The sequence below is a fragment of the Desmodus rotundus genome, chromosome 3 (genome assembly GCF_022682495.2).
Source record: "Desmodus rotundus isolate HL8 chromosome 3, HLdesRot8A.1, whole genome shotgun sequence".
Taxonomy (NCBI): domain Eukaryota; kingdom Metazoa; phylum Chordata; class Mammalia; order Chiroptera; family Phyllostomidae; genus Desmodus; species Desmodus rotundus.
Genome location: NC_071389.1, coordinates 11,266,635 through 11,288,149, shown reverse-complemented (window position 1 = coordinate 11,288,149; position 21,515 = coordinate 11,266,635). Strand labels below are relative to the sequence as shown.

At 49.7% G+C, this 21,515-nt stretch overlaps 1 protein-coding gene across 2 annotated transcripts in view; it reads left to right on the top strand.

The window, feature by feature from the left end:
- CAPZB (capping actin protein of muscle Z-line subunit beta) overlaps positions 1-21,515 on the top strand; it is a 124,635-nt gene that overhangs the window by 438 nt on the left and 102,682 nt on the right. The window lies entirely within an intron of this gene.

The following is a 21,515-nucleotide window of genomic DNA, read 5'->3' as shown; positions in this document are numbered from 1 at the left end:
CCCTGGTCCTGTGGGTCAGGCACCCGCTTCGGTGACCCAGGCGTGGTCTCCTTTCCTCTCCCTGTGGCCGGGACTAGGTTCCCTTTCCTCGTCCCTACGGCCCAGGTTAGGGCGTCGTTTCTCTCTCCCATGGCCAGGACTAGGCCTCGGTCGCTCTTCTCTGTGGCCTCAGTCCGGACCTCCGTCCACTTCTCCACCACTCCCCTCCAGTGGGCCTCAGCCTAGATTTGTTTCCTTTCCTGCATGGCTTCAGCCTGAATTTTCTCTTTTCCTCCCTGGTCATAAGTCTGAACCTCCCCCTCCTCCGCCCATGCCTCCACCTGGACGTCACCCCCACCCCGCCCTATGATCCCCTTCCCTAGACCCCTCATCACCCTTAAGAGAAGCCTGCGCCGGCCCCCTTCTGTCCTGGACTTCACTGAGCCTCCAGGCCCTGCTCCCAGCTCTGCCCTCGACCCAAGTGGTCCACTCTACCCAGGGCGAACCTTTGCCGTCTTTGGGAAGCGAGGGGAGCTCTCCATCCCGGGGTGGGAGCCGGTGGTCCTGTGGTTGTGCCTTTTCAGGTTTATGAATTGCCGCATCTGGGAGGCCGTCAGGGAGTGAGCGAGGGAAGGGTGGGCATCTGTGCCCGGAAGGCAGCGCGGCGATCTGCGGGCCCTTCCGCAGCTGGCGCCCCCGTTCCCCGCGCCCCGTGCGCGGTGCTTGCAGAGCGTTCTGCCGGCGGCCGGGCCTGATTGAGAGCTGAGGGATGAGGGTTGAGGGGAGCCCACAGGACAGGGATGAACGCACAATCGCCCTTGTGAGGCCGCAGCCCTTGGGGGAACCAGCCGGCCCCCAGGCCAGCATGCGGCCTGGACACGATGTACTCCAGCAGGCGCAGTTTCCCTTTCCCCCTGAATTGTCAGCTCTCGAGGGTTGGAACTGCTGATTATGGAGGTGTCTCGGATCAGGTGAGCCAGACTCGGAGGGAGAGTCTAGCTCCACTCATGGTGTTTGTTTTGGTAATGAAGGCAGGTGCTAGGTGCTATCCGAGCTCTCCGACTCCGACGTGAGATCTCACATAGGCCCCCACTGTATGCACGCCCTCCTGTCCACTTTGGAACCTTCTGAAGAGCAGAACCAGCACTTAGGTTGGAAGGGCTGGAAGGCTTCTATCTCACATGGCCAAGGAACCTTTGGAGATGGACCAACAGCTCCTCTGGCTTCCACCTTCTCCCACCCAGCCCTGGCAGATATATTTGCATGTGGACTTTGGGCCCCAAAGGGTTTGGAGGATCTTGGTTCCTTGTTCAATTAAGGGATGTTGCTAAACTAGGGTGACTGATTCAGACTGTCCAAGTTTTTTCTTGAAGCCTTCCTGTATGTTAAAAACATGGCCTATGCCGTTTTTCTTGCTGTTGGACTTTTCATTGGCTGAGAACTGGCTGCAGGGGGTGGTGGCCCAGCCTTAGGCCTGGGTGGGGAAAGACACTTCTGAACAGATTTGGGTGAGGACTTAAAGAGTGGAGTGAGGTTTTGTAAATGTGTTCTTAGGGCAAAAGCAGGAGAGAGTGGGTGGGGTTGCCAGGTGGGGGTGACCGAGGCCAGTATCTGGGGGTGGGAGGGGTGTCTTGCCTTGGCCCTGGGTGCCTGATTCTCCAAACATGATGGGGAAAAGGACCTTAAATGGTCCAGGATGCTTCTCAGGAGGCCTGTGCTGGGTCTTATTTGGACAATCTGAAAGGACTATGGAAAGGGTGGAGGAAAAGGGCTACCATTACCTGAGGGGCTGTGAGCTTTATCTGTAGGAGCTCATTTAATCCATACAGAGCCCTTTGAGGAAATGCTGTCCCCATTTTACAGGTGAAGAAGCTGATACTCCGGATTGAATAAGTTAAGGTATTGCTCAGCCAGTGGAAGCATGCCTGGCAGGCTCTGAACTTTCTCCTTCCCATTGTCTCAGGCTGCTTAAGTGTGGGACAATATAAAGAACACTGTTTAGATAACGTAATAGCTAGGTACTCATAGAAGGCAAGGGAGGAGCGACATTTACTGTCCTCCACTCTACCACTGAAGTACTGCGGGAAACACTGGAACGTGTACTGACTGTGGATTGCCTACTGGGTCCTTTGTGCAGGAGACACTTGATCGGGAAGTAGGGGTAATGGTGATGCGATCATATTTAGCCCGGACCAGATTGGGAGCTCTCTGAGGGTAGGGATTTTTGTCTTGTTTTTTCCCGGGGAGCCTAGAAGAGCACCTGACACCGGAAGAAATGGCTTAGAGTGCCGTCTTTTGGGGTCTGTGTCTGTGAACTTCGCCTCTTGCAGTTCATGCTCATTCTCTACGTAACTTGTTCTTCGTGTCCCCTGGGTTGATAAGCAATGGCTGACTGCTTATTGGCATTTATCCCCTACCTGAATACTCTGAGTAGCAAACCGTGGGGCAGTTGGGTAAGGCCGAGTGGTGGTGTGGGGCTGCAGCATAGGCACAGGAATTAAGAGCCCTGTGGTTTTTATTTTCAGTAGGTTTGATGGCAGAGAAAACAGCTAGATGTTGGTTATCCATGGAGGGAAAGAGCAGTTTGAGAATCTACAATGCGTTGGGCTTAGGAGTAAATCCCGTGATTTTTGTTGGCAGCAGTTGAGAATGCATAGGCAAATGGGATTTGTATGCATTCCTTCAGCAGGTAGCAGTCCTGCCACTGTCTGTAAGTGCTGTACAGTTTAAAGCATTTTTTCCTAACACAGCTCTAGGTTCTAATTTAGGAATTGTTATTCTAACTTAGCGTTATGACTGGTGGGGGGGGGCTGGGAGGGACAGCTGAGGGCCCCTCATGAGTTGGCTCTCCAGCTAACATGGCTTTGCCTGACGGGAGCTGATAGGTGATGCCTGTCATACTGTTACAAGGTGAAACAATATAGTTGGCACTAATGTGTGTTGGCTCGTTTCCTGGTGTGGGGGAGAGACACAGCTCGGCTCAGACCCCTCGTGTACATACAGCCTCAGTCATTCAAATGCAGCCGGCCCCTCGCTCTTTGGCGGAATGCTTGAAGAAGCAGACAGCGATGGATAGGATTGATAGCTTGAGATTGAGGAGATGATAAATCATATATTCGTAAGCAGATGATCCTGTTTATAACTCGGAAGTCCTATGTTTCTTTTGTATTCTGTGGGGAAGAGGACAGATGACTGACAGCACAGAAATGGCCGGGGAGGTCCATCGACCGTTGAGACTCCTGCTTCTCAGGTGAGGAATGTTTGCTGGTAGGCAGATGCAGGCTAGGCAAACACAGAAGTGTGTTGGGAGGCACCTGAAGCCACAGGATAACGTTACTCCACCGTACATTTGTTGACTGCCTTCTCTGCCCTGCTCTCTGTGCTGAGGGCAGGGTGATGAGGCGCAGCTTACCCTGTTGGGGGTGGGGAAGGGGCCTGTTTAACACGCCTAATGTTTAGGGAGGACGGGCCTTGTGTAATATAAGTGCAGGCACAGTCGCATGGGGTATGGCAGGAGGCTTAAGAGAAAGTTGGGGCTTGTGCAAGGCTTCACTCCCAGGCCCGCTGGAGTGTGCCTGCTCTCGTCTCTGCCATCACCATGGAAGTGATGCCCTGCACGTCGCCTGTTCCTCTGCGGACCCGGAGCTCTCCCATTCAGGAACATGACCTGTGCCATGGAGGTCCGGCCCTTCTAACCCGGGTAGCTACCGTTGATTGAGGGTCTGTTGTGATCCAGAAACGTGACTTAGGTTTTACCTTACCCTTCGTTTTACGTACAAGGAACCTGAAGCTTGAGTGACCAGTGAGAGTGGCAGGCCTCGGACTCCGATCTGGGGCCCCCCGACGCCTGTCTGGACACTCACTCTGTTTCCCAGAAACAGTGAGCAGTGGGGCCTAGGCACAGGATTCTGTCCCATTTCTCCTTGCAGCAGATCCCCCCAGTGAGGGTGGGGTGTGGAAGCCCAAAGGGCGCAGTTGCAAGATCACCTGTGTTAGGGCCGGCCAGAGCAATGCCATTTCCAGACCTAAGCCGCTACTGCTTAGTGTTGCAGTGTGAGGAGGTGGACGCTGACCTAGGAGCTTTGGCCTAGTGGTTCCTCCTGTAGCAGCCCGCCCAGGAGGGTTCATTCTTCAGAGGGCGGCGGCGTAATTTAGGGTGCTAGGCCTTAGGAGCCAGACTGACTTCTGGGAATAATAACAGTACCTCCTGACAAGGCTTTTGTGGGGATGAAATGAGATAATAATGCATGTCAAGTGCTTCAGACAACATCTGGCACATAGTTATGTGAGTACTGTTATTATTATCATCGTCACCATTTTATAGGTGAAGTTCAAAGGGGGATGTGGTTGGTCCCTCTATAGCAACTACATGGAGGAACTGCTTCCCTTCACTCCCCGCTGCCTGCTGCAGGCTGATTTGAAGTGTGCTTGCCTTTGGGCTGTGCCTTGAATGAAGACCTTCCCTAACAGAGCCCAAGGCACTACTTCACCACAGAAGGCAGAGCTCTCTGTGCCCTGCACACCACCAATTGCCCTAGTCCGATGCTGGATCTGACGTCTGATGCCACGTCTGTGCCTGGTGGAGCCCCCAGGCTTGGAAGAAGAGCGTCATGACTGGGCCAGCACATGTGAGCTCCGTGAGAACAGGGGCCTTGTCTGTTTGATTCCCCCCAGCTGCCCCACACCGTGTACTGGCCGCGGTGTAAGCAGTAAGAGAATGAGTGTTGAGTGGAGAGGTGCTGCGTTTTCTTTGTCGCCTGCTCCACAGACCGTGTGCGTGGTAGATTTGGGTTGGAGTTCTGTCTCTGGTACTCAGTACGTGACCTAAGTGAGGATCCTCGTCTCCCGCAGCCTCTGTTTCTTGAGGATAACATTTTACAGGGTTACCAGGAGAAAGAAATGAAATGCGTGATGTATTTAATCTGGTGCTTAGCACACAGTGAGTGGTAGCTATGACTGTTTTTGCCTTATTCTGCTTCCCATACAGTAAGGAACACGAACAGGCGCCATAATCCCTACCCTCTAATCCAGAAGGGGAGGCAAAGCGTGACCAAAAAGTCCAGTGTAGCAGGAAGGAAGTGGTAATAGAAAAGTCTTAACAAGGGCCCTGTCTGCCATCCTTGCAGGCTTGGCTTACATTTCATCCCCTCCAGAAAGCCCTGCAGACCCCTCCAGCCCACCTCAGGGTGAAGCCTGGGAGACCTTGCCCGGCAGAGAGGATGCGGTGGGGTGCAGTCAGGTGGAGGCCATTCTAGGCAGGGGCCTGGAACAAAAGCAGAGGTCAGGGGTATGGTCAGCCTTGGGAGTCTGGGGACCAGCCATGGAGGAGATGGAGCGAGTGTGGGTGCCTCAGTTTGGGGAGTGAGTTGCGGAGCGCCTGAGTTGCTAAGCTAAGGCCTTTGCGTTTCATCTGAGACAGTGTGGAGTCAGTTAAATTTTTGACAGGGCAGGTAGAAATTTGAGGAGGCTGGCAGAGTAGCAGTATTTTAGGAAGAGTCATCTGGCTGGGATATACAGGAGGTCCAAGAAGCATTTGCAGGCATCAGCAGTGAAGGTCCCAGCCACCGTGCGGCTGTGGGCCTGGGAAGGAGGGACGGGTTGAGAAAGATAGGACGGCAGAGTGAGATTTGTGATTTACCACCTCTGGGGCCGAGGGCGATATTTTGTCCCCAGGGCTCCCTGTCGAAGGCATTGTGATGGGGTAGGATGGTTTATCACTGACCTACCAACTATTTCTGGTAGTTTAAATCCTAGAAGGCGGTGTCTGCAAAGCCTTGGTATCCTGTTAACAACTGACTGGGGATCTCAGTCTGGGTAGCCCAGGGATCCCCCCGTCCAGCCGGTCTGTGTCTGCCGTGATGCTAGCTTCTGCTCCTTTGCAGGCATTGGGCTGTGGGCAAACAGGTGCCCAAGCCACGCAGTCTGCTGAGGGGACAGAGACCAGAGCTGCCGGGTGGAGGTGCAACCTGGTGGCTGTAATAGTGACAAGAGCTCTTTAAAAAAAAAAAAAAGTTTTCTATTTTTTTTTAAGATTTTTTAAAGCTTACTTTGCCTCTCAACGCCCCCCCCCCCCCCCCGCCCCCAACTGGGGACCTGGCCTACAACCCAGGCATGTGCCCTGACCGGGAATCAAATAAGTGACCTTTCGGTTTGTGGGATGATGCCCAACCCACTGAGCCCCACTGGCTGGGACGAGTGACAGGCTCTCTTTTAACTGACCACTTTCGAATGCTCAGAGCAACCCTGTGAGGCAGGTTCTCATGTCACCCTCATTGCACAGGCGAGGCCACCAAGTCCTTGCTGGGAGCTCGTGTTGCGCACACCAGGCGCTTCTCCCTCTAGTGTGTTTCCCTTAGGTCGCTCATTCATGGACGTGCTCTGAGCAGACAGGCCTGTTGGGCGTGAGGCCTGAAGTTAAATGGAGGAGGCAGATGGAAGCAGGTGAATAGGAGATTCTGAGCGACTTGGGTATGAGTGCAGAAACGGGGGTGGCGGAAGTCCACGGCACAAGCAGGCTTGGGGGCCTGTTCCTGCATCTCTGGAAGCCTGTGAAAAGGAGCCCTCACCTACACCTTTCTGTTATGATCAGTGCTCCGTAACTGTCCAGTCCAGTAGTCCAGGGCAGCAGCCCTGGGGGTTACCATCCACTTGCCCTGTAGCAGTGGTTGTGAGGATTGAGTTTAGGTGTGGAAAGTATAAACCGTGCCTGGCACTCCGTAAGTACAGCAGCAGTGTGGGTTGTTACATGGTTATTTTATTAATACAGATGGTTGATGGGTGGTGTCTCATCTAACCTCCCAGCCGTCCTGGAGGCAAGTGGTAGCCCCTCGTTCTGCTGAGACCTCCCAAAGAGTGGAGTCCCCTGCCCAAGGCTGGTGGTCTTCAGGGCTTCCAGCCCAGTGTTTTTTGGCTGAAAAGTTCCTACCACACTGCAGATGACAAGCAGTCATTACGACTGGCCCAGAACCTGAACTTACACTATTTCTACTGCTCTGTGAAGCTTCCTCTTTTAGCATTTAACACGACCCTTCTGAGTTAGGATCTGATCCGAAACCATTGTTATTTAGCATCACTTGGACTTAGTGTCTCAGAGGTTTCCATAAGAAGACCTAAGACAGAGGACTCGTTACATTTACCAAATGAAATATCTTTAATTAAGAATATTAAAATATGAAAAGATGCTTTTGCACATACCTTTCTTCTGGGGTAAGTGAATCGTGAGCAGCTTCCTGTTGGAATCGGGCATTTCCTTGTGGTTCTAAATGCCCTCCTCCTTCTCAGTCGTGGCTTTGATTGGTGGACCAGAGTTCGGGTCTGCATTGCCCACGTCTGATGCTGCCACTCAAGGCTCCTCCATTATGAGGCTTGGCCGTGATGGGGTGTATCTGGCTTCGCGAGGACGGGCTGTTGGCATGTGATTTTGTGTTTGGGAAACTGAGAGGAGGCGCTTTTACCCACTGCACACTCCTGGTGAAATCTGATTTTAGGACCTGTGGCCACTGAAGGAGCTACTCTTGAATGTTTCCGGGTCTCATCTCTGGCTTGGTTTTTATCACTCTGCTTCTCTTCTAAGCATGGCTTGCTGACCTCCTGGTCAGTGTGTGGTCCCTGGGGCTGTGGACCCACACCAAGGGTCACAGACCCACACGCAGCTCGGCCACTTGGGTGCTTTGCGCTGTTGAGGATTTCTGAAGTGCACTGTCCTTGCTTCCTGTGTGTCTTCCTCTAGACAGCTCCCTTCCTGGAATCTCTCTTAGCCATAGTGGGTGTGGTCCCCTCGTAGTCCTGGGCTCTGTTGCCCGACACTCGGTGTTAGGGAGTGCACGCGTGGACCCGACATTGGAGGCGCTCTGAGAGGGCAGGCTTCATCCCTTAGGTTACTAAGCAGTCCCTGCAGGGTTTTCTGTTAGTCCAGCAGTACCGTCTTCCTTCCGCCCGTGTCTCTGCCATTCTCACAGTCACTGTCTCTAACTCTCCCAACTCCATCCCTATGGAGCTGTTCCCTTCTTGTGCAATTTAGGAAACTGAGGCTCAGAAAGATTTAGTAACTTGTCTCAGGGGCCCCAGCTAGCTAGGGATCCAGGTCCATCCCACTCAGAATCTCATGCTTATTCTCTCTGCTGTCCTGTCTCCTGTGGTTGGCCTCACTGGGGTGCTTAGTGTCCGGATGAGGAAACTGAGGTCCAGAGAGGTCACCTATAGGTCCAGCCACCATGACCGAAGTCTGGGCTCTGGTTAGGAGATAAAGGGTGTTTTCTGGTTCAGGGTATTGAAATGAAAGCAGCTGGCACTTTCTGAGCTGTGGTCTCTGATTAGAAAGAAACCTGCTGAATCTTCGGGAGTTAGATATGTCTTCGTCCGCCATTGTAGGGGTGTGCCTCAGCTTGCTGGGCAGTACAGTTGCTCTTTGTGCACCTCCTCGTCATCGTGACAGCCCCCGCTGGTGGTGTTGGTTGTCGAATGACTGTGTGAAGGAACGAATGGATGAATGGGTGGATATCTAGTAGGTCCTTAGTAAAAGCAGGTCAGCCTAAAACTAACTGAACGCTAGGGTGAGGCAGTTCTGGTGGGAGACCATCTTGCAGTGTCCAGATCTCCCTTTGGACTTGAGCCCTCAGCCAAATGTGGCTTCTCATGAAGTCATTGTGTGCTCCTGGTCAGTCAGCGTCACTTCAGGTGGGAAGGACAAGAATGGAAGGAGCTGAGCCGGGCCTGCCTCCGAGGTGGGGTCAGTACATTCTCCATCTGTCAGGCTGTGCCTGGCAGCGAAGGCTGCCTGGAGGTGTGCAGTGGCGGGGTCAGGACCTGGTGGGAACAGTGATCATAATAGCACTAGCGTTCGCTGGTGGCTCTGCATGGCGGGCACTGGCCACATGGCCCAGAGGCACACAACCAGCCATCCTGGGAGCTTCTGAAAGACCCTAGGCGGTTTTGATTCCGGAGTCTAGGGGCACTGAAGGGCAGGTTCTGGAGCCGGACTGCCTGGGTTCAGGTCCAAGCCTGCAGACCCAGGCAGCTTCCTTCACACTCTGCCTCCGTTTCCTTGTCTCACAGTGAAGTGCTGAGAAGAAAACTATCTCTGATGGATTGTATGAGGATTAAATGAGTTAATACGTGTAAATCCAGACACATGGTAACGGTGACTGTTATTGTTAACATTAGCAATAACACTGTGTTATTGTCAGTGACTCGGGCTCTTAGCACGTTATTGGAGCCGAAAGAGACTTCAGACGTGGAAACTCCCCTTGCTGTGTGTTGGAGTGAGTTTGGGCCTTGTGTCAATACTTTGTCTCGCGGAGGAGGCGCTGCTTTTCCCATAGCTCGGTGGAAGTCCTGCCAGGTAGAGGCCTTGCAGAATGGGCACCTGCCTCTTTGTGAACAAGTTGTTTGAAGTGGCGCTTTTTTCCAGGTTATAATAAAAGTCACTTTTCTGGAAAATGGCTTACTTTTTTTCTTTCTCTTGGCCTGAGTGGCCAACCCTGGAGTACCAGTTACGTTTGGTGCCCAGGGCCTTTGAGGGGAGCAGGGCCCTTCATCTCAACCCTCACCCCATCCCCCAGGTCCTGCGCTTATTTTCTGAAGGTGGCAAGTTGTCATAGGCTCCTCTTCGTGAACTGCCAGAGACCTGCAAAATTTTGCTGCCTCGGGGATTTAATGTTTTATTTTAAGGGCATGTGTTTGATTTCAGGGCATGTAGAGTGTTGAGGTTTAGCAGTGTAAGAAGGAGGCAAGGTAAAGGAAATGGTAAAAACAGCAACAGTTGCTGGAAGGCAGCCTGTGGGATATAAGGGAAGGAGACCCCTGGGTCTGAATCCCACTGTGGGAGCTTGAACTGGTTATGGTTACAACATTACAGCATCTCCCTCAGCCTCAACTTCCTGATTAGTAAAATGGACATCAAATTCTCCTCTTCACAGGGTAGTTTAGAGGATTAAATAAGAATAATGTACATAAAGTGCTGTAACTCAGGCCTTGTATGTGGGCACTTAATACAGGCTCATTATTACCTACAAGAATTTCATTATTGTCATGCAAATGAGCACCGTTCCACAGGGAGGAAAACGATTGAATCTGAGAATGTCCTTGTAGTGAGAAATACCACAAATATGAAAAGTAGGTGCAAGGACCACACTCAGGAGGGGCCCTGGCTTTCTGGCTTCTAGGGGGGCTGCTCTTGGGCCACTGCACGTTTGTTTAGAGGGTTTGTCACGCAAGGGGACTTGCACTGGGCCAGCCCGTCTGGTCACGCCGCCGTTTTGCAGACGTGGAAGTGGAGGCCTAAGAAGTTCAGAGGCATCTTGTACAAATGCAAGATCACACAACCAGTAAGGGGCAGAGGTGGCCTTTGAACTGATCCTCTGATTCCAAAATCTCGTCCTTAATACGCACTCGAGGCTGGTCCAAGGATGTCGTTGTTATTATGTATAGGGGAAAGTGCTTTACGTTGATGGTTGTAACAAACGTTCTTTAGCATTTTCTAAAAACTTTTGCAGGTCAAAATAGACTATTTGTTAAGTGGCTGCCCCTAGTTTTGCTTCAATAACTTGGAGCCACGTTAAAATGTGCCAAGAATGAGCTTGCAGCTTCTCATTTCAAAGGGAACCTCATTTCCCACCACAGTAACTTCTGGCCCATAGTCAGGGTTTGGAATTAGTTTTGAGGCCCTGAGTACTGTCGAGTCTTTTTTCCTCTCTGCCCCGCTTCCTCTTCTCTGTGTACACGCAGGTGGACTCCGAAATAACGAGCATAGTGTGGGGATGAGAGTTGTCAGTGGCCATGCTAGCGTTCGGTCTCAGGGCCGACTTACCCCACGCCTGGCTGTGTCATTTTTGCAGCTGGGACCAGAGAGAGGCAGAGAGGCCATAGTTAGCCGCCTACCCAGATAGCCAGCAGAAACTCGTTAGTCCAGCCTCAGGAGGTATGACCACACCCAGAGGTTTTTGACCTCAGAGAAGCTTAGAGCGCTGGGCTGTGGGTGTTAGCGCCTGCTCTCAGATAGCAGCATCTCCGTGTTCTAAGGTCTTGGCGGCCTGTATTCCTTTTCATCTTTGGCAATAGGTGGATTCCTGGGATATGGGTCTAGTCTTCACATTTCCTTAACCACTTTGATTTCTTCATTCTTTCCTTTAAATAACTTCCTCCAGAGGCGTTTATCTGATAGCTCGAATTCCATTGTCCTTTACTTCTGGTAAAACTGGCCATATAGATTATTTTTCTTCCTATGTTGATGGACTATGGTTTCTGAGCTTGCTGGATTCCAGGTGGAGAGTGCACAGAAGCATCGTGGGAATTTCCCCCAGGATCCTGCTTTTATTTTGATTCCATGGTATGTGTTTGTACATATTGACTGTTGAGGAAGTATTTCTTGAGATAACAGAGGAGAACTGGTTGCCATGGTCCCTAAGGAAGGGCCCTCCCATCATGTGACTAATTGGCAGAACATGGGCACAGAAATAGTATTGGACCTTTCTGCGATGTGCTCCGAGTGCTTTGGGAGGCTTGACTGTTAGTCTGACAGACACCCTTGTAAGCCGTTGGATTAACGAATAAAACTCTGTGAGTTGAATTCCATTACACGCAAGACTCTCTAAGGAAAGGAAACATTATTTCCAAGCCTCAGGTGCTGGTCTCTGCTGGAACAAGTACAGCCAGATTCCAAACCACCTGAAGCGTTCAGTAGGCCCTCAGAGTTAATAAGGAAGGGAAGGAAGCTGCGTCCGTTCCTACAGACTTGGTGGCACTTCAAGTGCATCACCCTGCAGTGGTCCCTGCTGTGCACGGGGTGTGTGTTCCAAGGCCTCTGGCGGGTACAGGAAACCAGGATGGTACTGAACCCTGTTCGCGCTGTATTTTTTCTGTACTTACAGGTGGTGCAAAAGTAGATTTGCAATTGTGAGTATATGAGTGTATTTTTGTATTATTATTTATTAATTATTGTATTATTTTCTGTGGGACCAACTGTAAACCAACTTTAGCCTCACCCTGTACATACCTTTTCCCTCACAGGAAGTACTTACGGCTTGGCTTCTCTGTGTTGTATCCGAATTGCCAGCATCACTGCTCCCTGCTTTGGTGGGCCGCGGCGTTATTAAGGGAAACAAGGCTTACCCGAACACAGGCTCTGTGAACACAGGTGCTGCGATAGCTGACTGTCAGTCTGATGACTGAGCTGGCCACTACGTAACTAAAGGCCGAGTGACATATGTAGTGTGGAGGTGCTGGACAAGAGGACGGTCCCTGTCCGGGCAGATGGAGTGGATGTCGGAGATTTCATCACACTAGGCAGAACAGTGTGCCATTTAAAACTTACGAATTGGTTATTTCTGGGATTTTCCATTCAATATTTTTGGATCATGGTTAACTGCAGGTAACTGAAACCATGGAAGGTGAAATGGTGGCTAAGGGGGACTGCTGTGTTTAGTTCTCAGAATTCTCCTAGCGTGGGAGCTTGTGAATTTAGGATTGTGTGACTATGTAAATTATAAATTATATAAATTCGGAGACATATAAATTACTAATAAGTCGCAGAGCCACCTGCTCTGGCTTTAAACCACATGCTTCTGACCTCCGTTGTGTCATGGAATTTTACTGCTCAGACAGGGCCTGTGGCTTGTCCAGGCCCCACAGTAAATCACTAGGCAATTGGGCCAAGGGTCCTATGCCTAACCCTTTAAAATCTGGAATCCACACTCTGAAATAGGCCAGTGTCTTATCTGCCACATAAATTTAGGCCCACTTGAAAACTCAGCTTTGAACATGCTTCTCCAGTGATGCACGGAACGACCACACTCTGCAGGATGCCATTGTGAAAGAGCTTCTGGCCGTGGGATCGACCGATCCAGGAAGCCAGTGCTCTGAGGACAGACAGGTCTGGATTCAAACCCAGGTCCCTTTGATCTGAAAGCTCCTGTTTTGTTACAATGCGCCTAGGAGAGGTGAGTTGCAGTAGCAAATATCCACCGAGAAAGTGGATGTTCACCAGTGAGTTGAAAAATGATGGTACATCAATACAACAGGATGTATTGTAGCCATTAACATGTGAAATATGAAGGCTGTGTAGCAATGTGGAAAAGGTTTGTTGAATAAAGCAGAGTCCTCATAGCTCTGTAAAAGGTCCACAGTACAATACCTAACTCATGGGGTTGTGAGGATTGGATGAGTGAACAGTTTGTAAGCCCTTTACTCTCTGTTAGTTGCAGTGGATGGGTATCTGTGTATCTGTGTGCACACATGTAGGTATGTGTATATGTTTTCCTCCTCCTTTTGAGATACTTTCTTAAGATAAGTCCCCAGGAATGGGATTATCTGGTGAAGAGGACTTATTTTTCTCTTCCCAGTCACTGCTTTAGTAGTCGAGGCCTCACTGGCTAGTCTCCTGGGCCCTCTCATCTGACCTTGTCCTCCCTGCCTAGCAAGTTTCCCTTCCTCGATCTGGCTCCCTGCTCTGGCCAACGGTGGAGAGCGCCTTGCTTTCCTGCACATGTCCTGTGCTAGAGTTATTAGCCTTTGTGGGTTTGCCACATCCATCTCTGTATCAGACCGTTAATTAACTTTTCTTTCTGTTGCCTAATTTTTAAAGTAAATTATTTAGGAGGGAAACTTGGTTATTACCATAAATAGAAACCAATGTCAGTTGCCGTAAGTATCAGGTACACGTTGAAATAAACATTTATGCCCTGGCTGGTGTGGCTCAGTGGATTAAGCATCAGCCTGCAAACTGAAAGGTCACTGGTTTGATTCCCAGTCAGGGCACATGCCTGGGTTGTGGGCCAGGTCCCCAGTTGGGGGCGTATGAGAGGCAGCCACACATTGATGTTTCTCTCCCTCTCTTTCTCCCTCCCTTCCCCTATCTCTAAAAATAAATAAGTAAAATCTTTTAAAAAATGAAATTAACAGTTACAACTATTGATGTGAAAGATGCTCGTCTGTGGCCCACCATTGTCTGGCTTGACCTGTCTCTGGGCCTCAGCTTGCAGCATCTCCCTTCTTGCCTTCCTCCTTTCTGTCTTTATCTCTCCCACTTACCTTCCAGGACCTGACTCTGTCCGTTCTACTTCACCAAGCCTTTCTGACTACCACATTGGTCTGCCCTCCCATCCGTCTGTCCATCCAAAGAAACAAACATTTAACAATGGTATGCACTCCACTTTGGCTAGGTAGGCATAAAGGTGCTTTCTACAAGGAGACTGTTCAGATCGAGACAGTCAGAAAAACCTGAGGAATGGGAGGGAATTGCTGTAAGGGCGTGTGTGCACGTGCATTGAAAAGGTGTCTGGCTGAGGGGCTCCAAGGCTGGGTCCCAGGGGAGCGGTGTTTTGTTGGAGCCAGGATGAGAGGACTCGTTTGTCCAGAGCACAGCGGGTGGGCGTACCCCTGGCCCGCAGAGAGAACAGTGTGTGTCAGAAGTCGGTGCAGGAGAGCATGGTGTATTCAGGGCAACCAACAATAGCTTAAACTCGGTGCAGACAGAAAGGTAGGTGGGAGAGCCTGACGAGGCTAGGCAGGGAGGCCGGGGCCACCTTGGGAAGGAAGTCCTGTGTCATGAAGGGGCTCTCATTTTACCCGGGACCACTTCAGCACTGTGTCTGTACCCTGACCGGACCTCAGTGTGCCCTTTACCTGTGCAGTTCAGCGGTAGGCTCTTGCCTTGAGTGTCATTTGCTCCCGCGCTGCCACCCCACCCTGATTGTTCACCGAGTGCTTTCTGTGCACCGTTCTCTGTGCCAGGACCTGGGGCTCTGACCTGAATGAAAGGAAGTCCCTGCCTCAAGGAACCCACAGCCTAGTGGAGCACAGACATGGCCGTCTAGTTGAGTGTGGACGCCAATGGCAGGGACCCTGGGAAGCTTCTTGACCCTGTTCCCTGCCATAAGGGATCTCCTTGTAATCTGATAGCATTATTATTATTATTATTTTAAAGGATTTTATTTATTTATTTTTAGAGAGGGGGAGGGAGAGAGAAAGAGAAGGAGAAAAATATCAATGTGCGGTTGCCTCTCACGCCCCCACTGGGGACCTGGCCCGCATCCCAGGCATGTTCCCTGATGGGAATCGAACTGGCGACCATTTGGTTGGCAGCCTGCGCTCAATCCACAGAGTTACGCCAGCCAGGGTGATAGTATTATTATTTTTCAAATTATGTTTTTCTATTGCTGTAATATGTTCATTATAGAAAAGCTGGAAAATCTAGAAAAGAAAAAAGAAAAAAAACACCCATAATCTTACCCTGCCAGCGCTACTGTTACCCTTTTGTTTTATTGCTTTAGCATCTTTGTGCATAGTTTTGAAAGGTTTTTCATGGGATTAAGTTCACATTGTCTGTGCTATTTTGATATTCAGCCTTATTTCACAAGCATTTTTTTAGTAAAAACTTCACAAACATGTTAGATGCGTTTAATATTTCACTTACAAGTTGCTTAACCCTTCCCCTGATGTCGGATGAGCTGGGGTTCTGACTTTCCCCCGCACGCTTCCCTGCCCATCTGTGTGCCATGGATTTGTGTCGCTCATGGCTGAAGTGCTGCAGCGTCACCGCAGCCACTGAACTGCCACTGAACTGTCAGGCGCGGGACCACTGCTCCTCGGGGAAGCACGGGGTAGAGCTCCTGTGGGCCTCTGGTCACAGCATTTTTGTAATCTGCTAGATACATAGCAGAGAAAGACAGATACTGCAGAGTGCCAGTTATGTGTAGAATCTAAAAAAAAAAGTTCAAATTCATAGAAACAGAGAGTAGAAAATGGTCCCCGGGAGCCGCTGGGGGGGAAGCAGGGAGAGGTTAGTGAAAGGGTATATAAACTTGCAGCTGTAAGATGGATAAGGTCTGATGTGAAACATTTTTTAAACACCTTGTTTTATGTGTTTCTGCTTAAGGACACCTTATTTAGTATAGTTGATTCATTAACATTGAGGTCACGGCCAACAGCACGGTGACTCCGGTCTGAACGGAGCTTATCTAATACGTATTTTCCCTGTTCGGTGCCTCACTGTCAACTTGTGCTTGGGAGCACTGGACGGCACTGTGTTTGGGGCCATTTTTAAACTGTAAAATCCACAAACAGCACAAAAAATGTGAAAGATGCGGCTCTAAAATGACTGTGAAAGGGCACTGGTTTCAATATGAGAGCGGAAATGAGACAGAGTAGTGATTGATTGCCTAGTTCAAACTCAGCTGAGAATGTGTGCATCAGTGACTCAGATCACTTACGGTCATGTGTCCTTTCATCCCAAGAGCTTGAGGGTGCCAAGTGGTTCTCCTGGAGGGGTGCCGGCCTCCTGGGACCTCAGAGAAGGTCATGGAGGTGGGCATGGTGGCAGAGAGGCTCACTTTCTGGGTCTTGTTCTGCCTACCAGAACTGCTTGCTCTTTGGACCGTTAAAAGGAGCGAGGGTTGGAGTGTTCTGGGCTTAGATGGGGTCACACAAGAGGGGGAGGGGGGGGAAGGTACAGAGAATAAGTAGCATAGATGATAGGTGGAAAATAGACAGGGGGAGGGTAAGAATAGTATAGGAAATGTAGAAGCCAAAGAACTTATAAGTATGACCCACGGACATGAACTATAGGGGGGGAATGTGGGAGGGAGGGGGTGGGCAGGAGGGAGTGGAGTGAGGGGGGGGGAAATGGGACAACTGTAATAGCATAATCAATAAATATATTTAAAAAAAAATTTTGGCATCTGAAGTAGACTGTGAAGGACACTAGCTTGTGTGCCAGTCACGCGTTGTTGGAGAGCCACAGGTGCTGCCCAGTCTTTCATGGCCCTTCTGTGTGGGGAGCCTCAGCCAGGGGCCTCTGGCCTGCCCTGAAGGCCGTTCAGTTTCCTGATGGGGGAGCACAGCGGCCCAAGTGGCTGTTTGCTTAGAACACATTTTATTAAAGCCCTTTTTACTTTACCCATCCCTGCTCCCCCTTGTCTTCTAGACCCCAACACCCCCCCAAATACCGTTGTGAACTTTTTAATAAGAATGTGCAGATTTGCAGAAAAAGGAAGACTAATGAGGTTTTTTTCTTTTTATATTCTGGTAGGGCTATTAAGAGACAATAGGATTTAGGAAGTAGAACCACTGTTTAAGAGCAGAAATTACACGTTGTTTAAGGACGCCTCCGCTTTTGTCCGCTGGGACTTCCGTGGTGGTGGAACGTTCTGTGTCTGCGCTCTCAGGCAGCCGTAGCCACCCATGGCCCTCCAGCACTCGACGTGTGGCTGGTGTGATCAAGGAACCGAAGATTTAGTTTTACTTAATTTTAATTAATTTAAGTTTATTTTTTATTTGTTTTTAAATGTTTTATGTCCTTTTTAGAGAGAGGGGAAGGGAGGGAGGGGGGAGAAACATTGCTTGCCTCTCTCACTCGCCCCAAACTGGGGAGCTGGCCCGCAACCCAGGCATGTGCCCTGACTGGGAATCGAACCAACAACCTTGTAGTTCGCAGGCAGGGGCTCAGTCCACTGAGCCACACCAGCCAGGGCAGATTAACTTAAATAACCACGTGTGGCTAGTGGTCGTTGAATTGGACAGTGCAGGTCCAGAAAAAAGTTGACTCCCATTGAGAAGTTGTCTTTAACTTAAATTATTCTAGATAAGAGTCACGGGGCGTAACACCATTGAGCTGGACGTATTTTAAACGATTCATAAGTAGATTCGGTGAATACGTTACTTCATATGAGCCATTTATATGCCGCATTCAGTGGGTGCCCGCTGTTCATAAGGCATTGTGGTAAGTGGATAATCAGTAGTTATCTAACTTGTCCTCCTTGGACCTCAGTTTCCCCATCTGTGATGAGGGTATTGGACAAGGTGGGCTTTTTTTAAACGTGGGCCATTTTAATGATTTTTGTCTTTAATGGCAATAGCACGCATTTGTTGAATGCTCCTATGTGCCAGGAATAGTGTACCAGACATTATGTAAATGTGTTATTTAAATGTGATAATTTAATCTTCATTCGTTCTAATGAGACTAGGTGTTATCTTGGTTCTGTAGGTGAGAACATTGGGGCTCAGCGAGGTTAAGTCATTTCCCCATAGTTACGTTTCCAGTTAACCGTAGAGTCCAGATTCCCACTTGGATGTCTCGTTCTAGCTCATCTTCAGTTAAATTTTTATTTATGCAGTGGCTATTTAAAAAAAAAATAGACCAGTTTTCATAAACATGGAAATCTCTTAAGAGTTCAATCAGGTTTTAATTTTTTTATTTTTAATGGCTTTATTGTAGCGCTCAAGTAAGGGGCCGTTGGTTGTGAGTGTTCAGGAGTGAGGGGAGCGGGTGCTTGGGTGGAGGCCCGCTCATGGCCGCCTCCACGCATCTCCACGCGAGGCCTGCTTGGAGCATGCTCCTGCTGGAGCTGCCTGGAGCCGTGAGCTCAGCTCAGCTCAGGCCAGGCAAACTCCAGCTGCTGCTGGGGGCTCCGGGGAAGAGAGAGGCAGAGGCAGCGCTCTGTTCTAAGACGTTCTTTTGTTTCCATATGCCACCAGGTAAGGGAGACCCATAGCAAGGCCAAGGATTTGGAGCCCAGAGGTTGACTCTGCTACTAGCTCACTGGCTGGGCAGCCGTGTGCAAGTCACTTCACCTCTGGTAGCCTTTGAGGAGTCATTCCCATGTCCACCAATAGTACTTCTGGAAACGCTCCCATGACCCTACTCTACTCTGGGTGCTCAGGGTCCAGCAACGAGTAAGAGAAAGATCTGCTCTCATGAAGCTTACATCCTGCTGGATAAGAGCTTTCCTTTCCCGTCCTTGAAATAGGGACGCCGGTCTTAGCAATCTGCCTCACGGGGTCGTCTTGAAGAGTAAAAAGATACCTGACCTACACACAGCTCCTGGTGCCCCTCCCCAGTGAGGGTTCCGCAGAACCAGTGCCCTCTGTCATTTCCTGGACCTTCGCTGCCTGCAGCGGCCTCAGTCGCTGATCTGAGAGGGCGGTACCCACTTCAGCTACCAGAAGGGCCTGGGATATAGACGAAGCGCCTAGCACAGTGCCTAGCCTGCGCTGGTCTCCCAGTATGTAGCATTTCTTTCTCCCTTTTTTTTTTTTTTTTTTGATTAAGAAATACTGCCATGTGGAATCGATGAAGTAGGGGCTGGGAAGCTGAGCAAGGAGTGGCAGGAAGTTTAAAAAAGTAAATCAAAGCAAATTTCATATTCTCTCTTTTTAAAAATACTGTAATTTCCTTCTTGTTTTTCTGACTATAGAAGTACTACTTATTCTACCTAGACAGTATAGAAATATGTCACTTGGAAAGCAGAACTTCTCCTTAACTCCATCCCCAGAAATACTGCGGAGAGTTTGATACACATTTTCTATGCATGTGCTTAATTTTTAAAAAATAATTCCACCTATATGGATGGTTATTCCATTTGCCTTTTCTGTCCTTCAGATTCATTTTCTGGGCACAAGGCACCAGGGGACTTTGTTAAGTAAAATTAGCCTGTCCCGAAGCTAGAAAAGGGAAGCAAACACCCTCTAAGACCCTGGCGTGGAAAAAGTGGGTCCTGGCGGAACGTGGAGGAGGCCTTTCGAAGGACGGGCAGAGGGGAGAGGGAAAATCCAGGAGGGGCAGAACTTCCCCCACTACTTGCTCTTAGAAAAACTCTCCAGTGTCTGACTTTACATCCTGGCTTTCTGTCATTTGAATATGTACCAGAGACGTGCATCTCCACGTAGCCGGGGGAGGAGCCTGCCTGCCACTTTCAGAGTTGGGCTTCGAAATGCCCTCGAACTGACTTTCATGGGCTGCTTGTTCTGTCTTCTATTTCACATCCTCTTCGAAGGGTCTGTCTCCTTTTTTGGACCACAGAATTCTAATGCTCGGCTTTTAGACTGATGGGCTTGTTTGCCCACACGTATGTGATGTTGCTTTATATCAGAGAGTCAGTGGGTGGTAGTGTAGTTAAGGACAAGTGCTGTGAGCACCTGAAGTACTTAAAAGTTACTTGAATTGTAAAACTGTAAGGTCAAACCATGTGAAATTACCATTTTGTTGGCGAAAATGGTGGATAATGACAATTTCATATGGTTTGACTCCTTGTGCAGAGTTTGGATCATAGGAGGAAAAATCACTAGTAACTTTCATTTTTTATAAGTCCTTTATTTCTTTTATACATGTGGGGTTTTTTGATTAGTTACAGCCATAGGCCACCTGTAATTTATCTTTTTTAAAATTCATGTGACCGGACAATGAGATGCCACACTGCACACCTACTGGAATGACCAAAATCCAGACACTACCAACACCGGATGCTGAACAGGATGTGGAGCCGCGGGAACTTGCTTCTCTCCTGGTGGGGATGCGAGACGGTACAGCCCTTTTGGAAGACAGTTTGACAGTTTCTTTGAAAACTGAACATACTTTACCATACGACCCAGCAGTCGCGCTCCTTGGTATCTACCCCAGTGAGGTGAAGACGTCCACACAAAAACCTGCACACAAGTGTTTACAGCAGCCTTGTTCCTAGTTGCCAAGACTTGAAATCAACCAAGATGCTTCTCAGTAGGTGAATGAATAAAACAAACAGTGGTACATCCAGACAATAGAATTGTTCAGTGCTAAAAAGAAATAAGCTGTCGCCCTGGCCGGTGTGGCCAGTTGGTTGGAGCATCATCCCATAACTGCAAGGATGCTGATGCGATTCCTGGTCAGGGCGCACACCTAGGTTGTGGGTTCGATCCCTGGCCTGGGCATGAATGGGAGGCAGCCAGTCAATATTTCTTTCTCACGTTGATGTTTCTCTTTCTCCTTTCCTCTTTCTCTTAAAAAAAAAAAAAAGACATGGAGGAACCTTAATGTATAGTACTAAGTGAAAGGAGCCAATCTGAAAAGGCTACATACTTTGTGATTTCGCGAAGTATGACATTCTGGAAAAGGCAGAACTGTGGAGAGAGTAAAAAGACCAGTAGTTGTCAGAGGTTAGGGGACGGGGAGGGTGAGTAGGCAGAGAGAGCACCGGGGATTTCGAGGGTGGTGAAACTGTTCTGTATGATACTCTGTGCGGTGGGTACTTGTCGCCGCATTTGCCAGATCCCTCGAAAGTAACCAGGAGCGAGCCCTAACGCAGCCTCCACACTGGACGCGATAATGAGGTGGCAGTGCAGGTTCGCTGCTTGTAAGCAAGGTACCACTGGGGGGGGGGGGTCGTGGAGGAGGCCTCGCACGAGTGGGGTGGGAGCTATATGGGAGATCTCTGTGCCCTCCACTCAGTTTTGCTGTGGACCTAAAACTGCTCTCAAAAGCAAAGTCTATTAAGAAAAATGTATATGACCTAAGACGTCTTCACATCACTAAGATTCCTTAACGGCTGCTCGGCAACCTTTAGAGAGGATGGCAGACACAGCAGTAGCCTCCCTGAAGTTCCGTCTCTAGGTCGCCGCCGGTGCTTCGCATTATGCACGGACAGTGTCACTGGGCTGCGGTCCTTTGTGCGCTTCCCTGTGTGTTTGGGCTCTCGTAGGGTGGGCTCCCAGGAGTGACGCTACTGTGCGCGAGTGTGAGCAGTTCCACAACTCTGGACAAACGCTGCACGGTTCTTCCAGTTTCCTGCCTT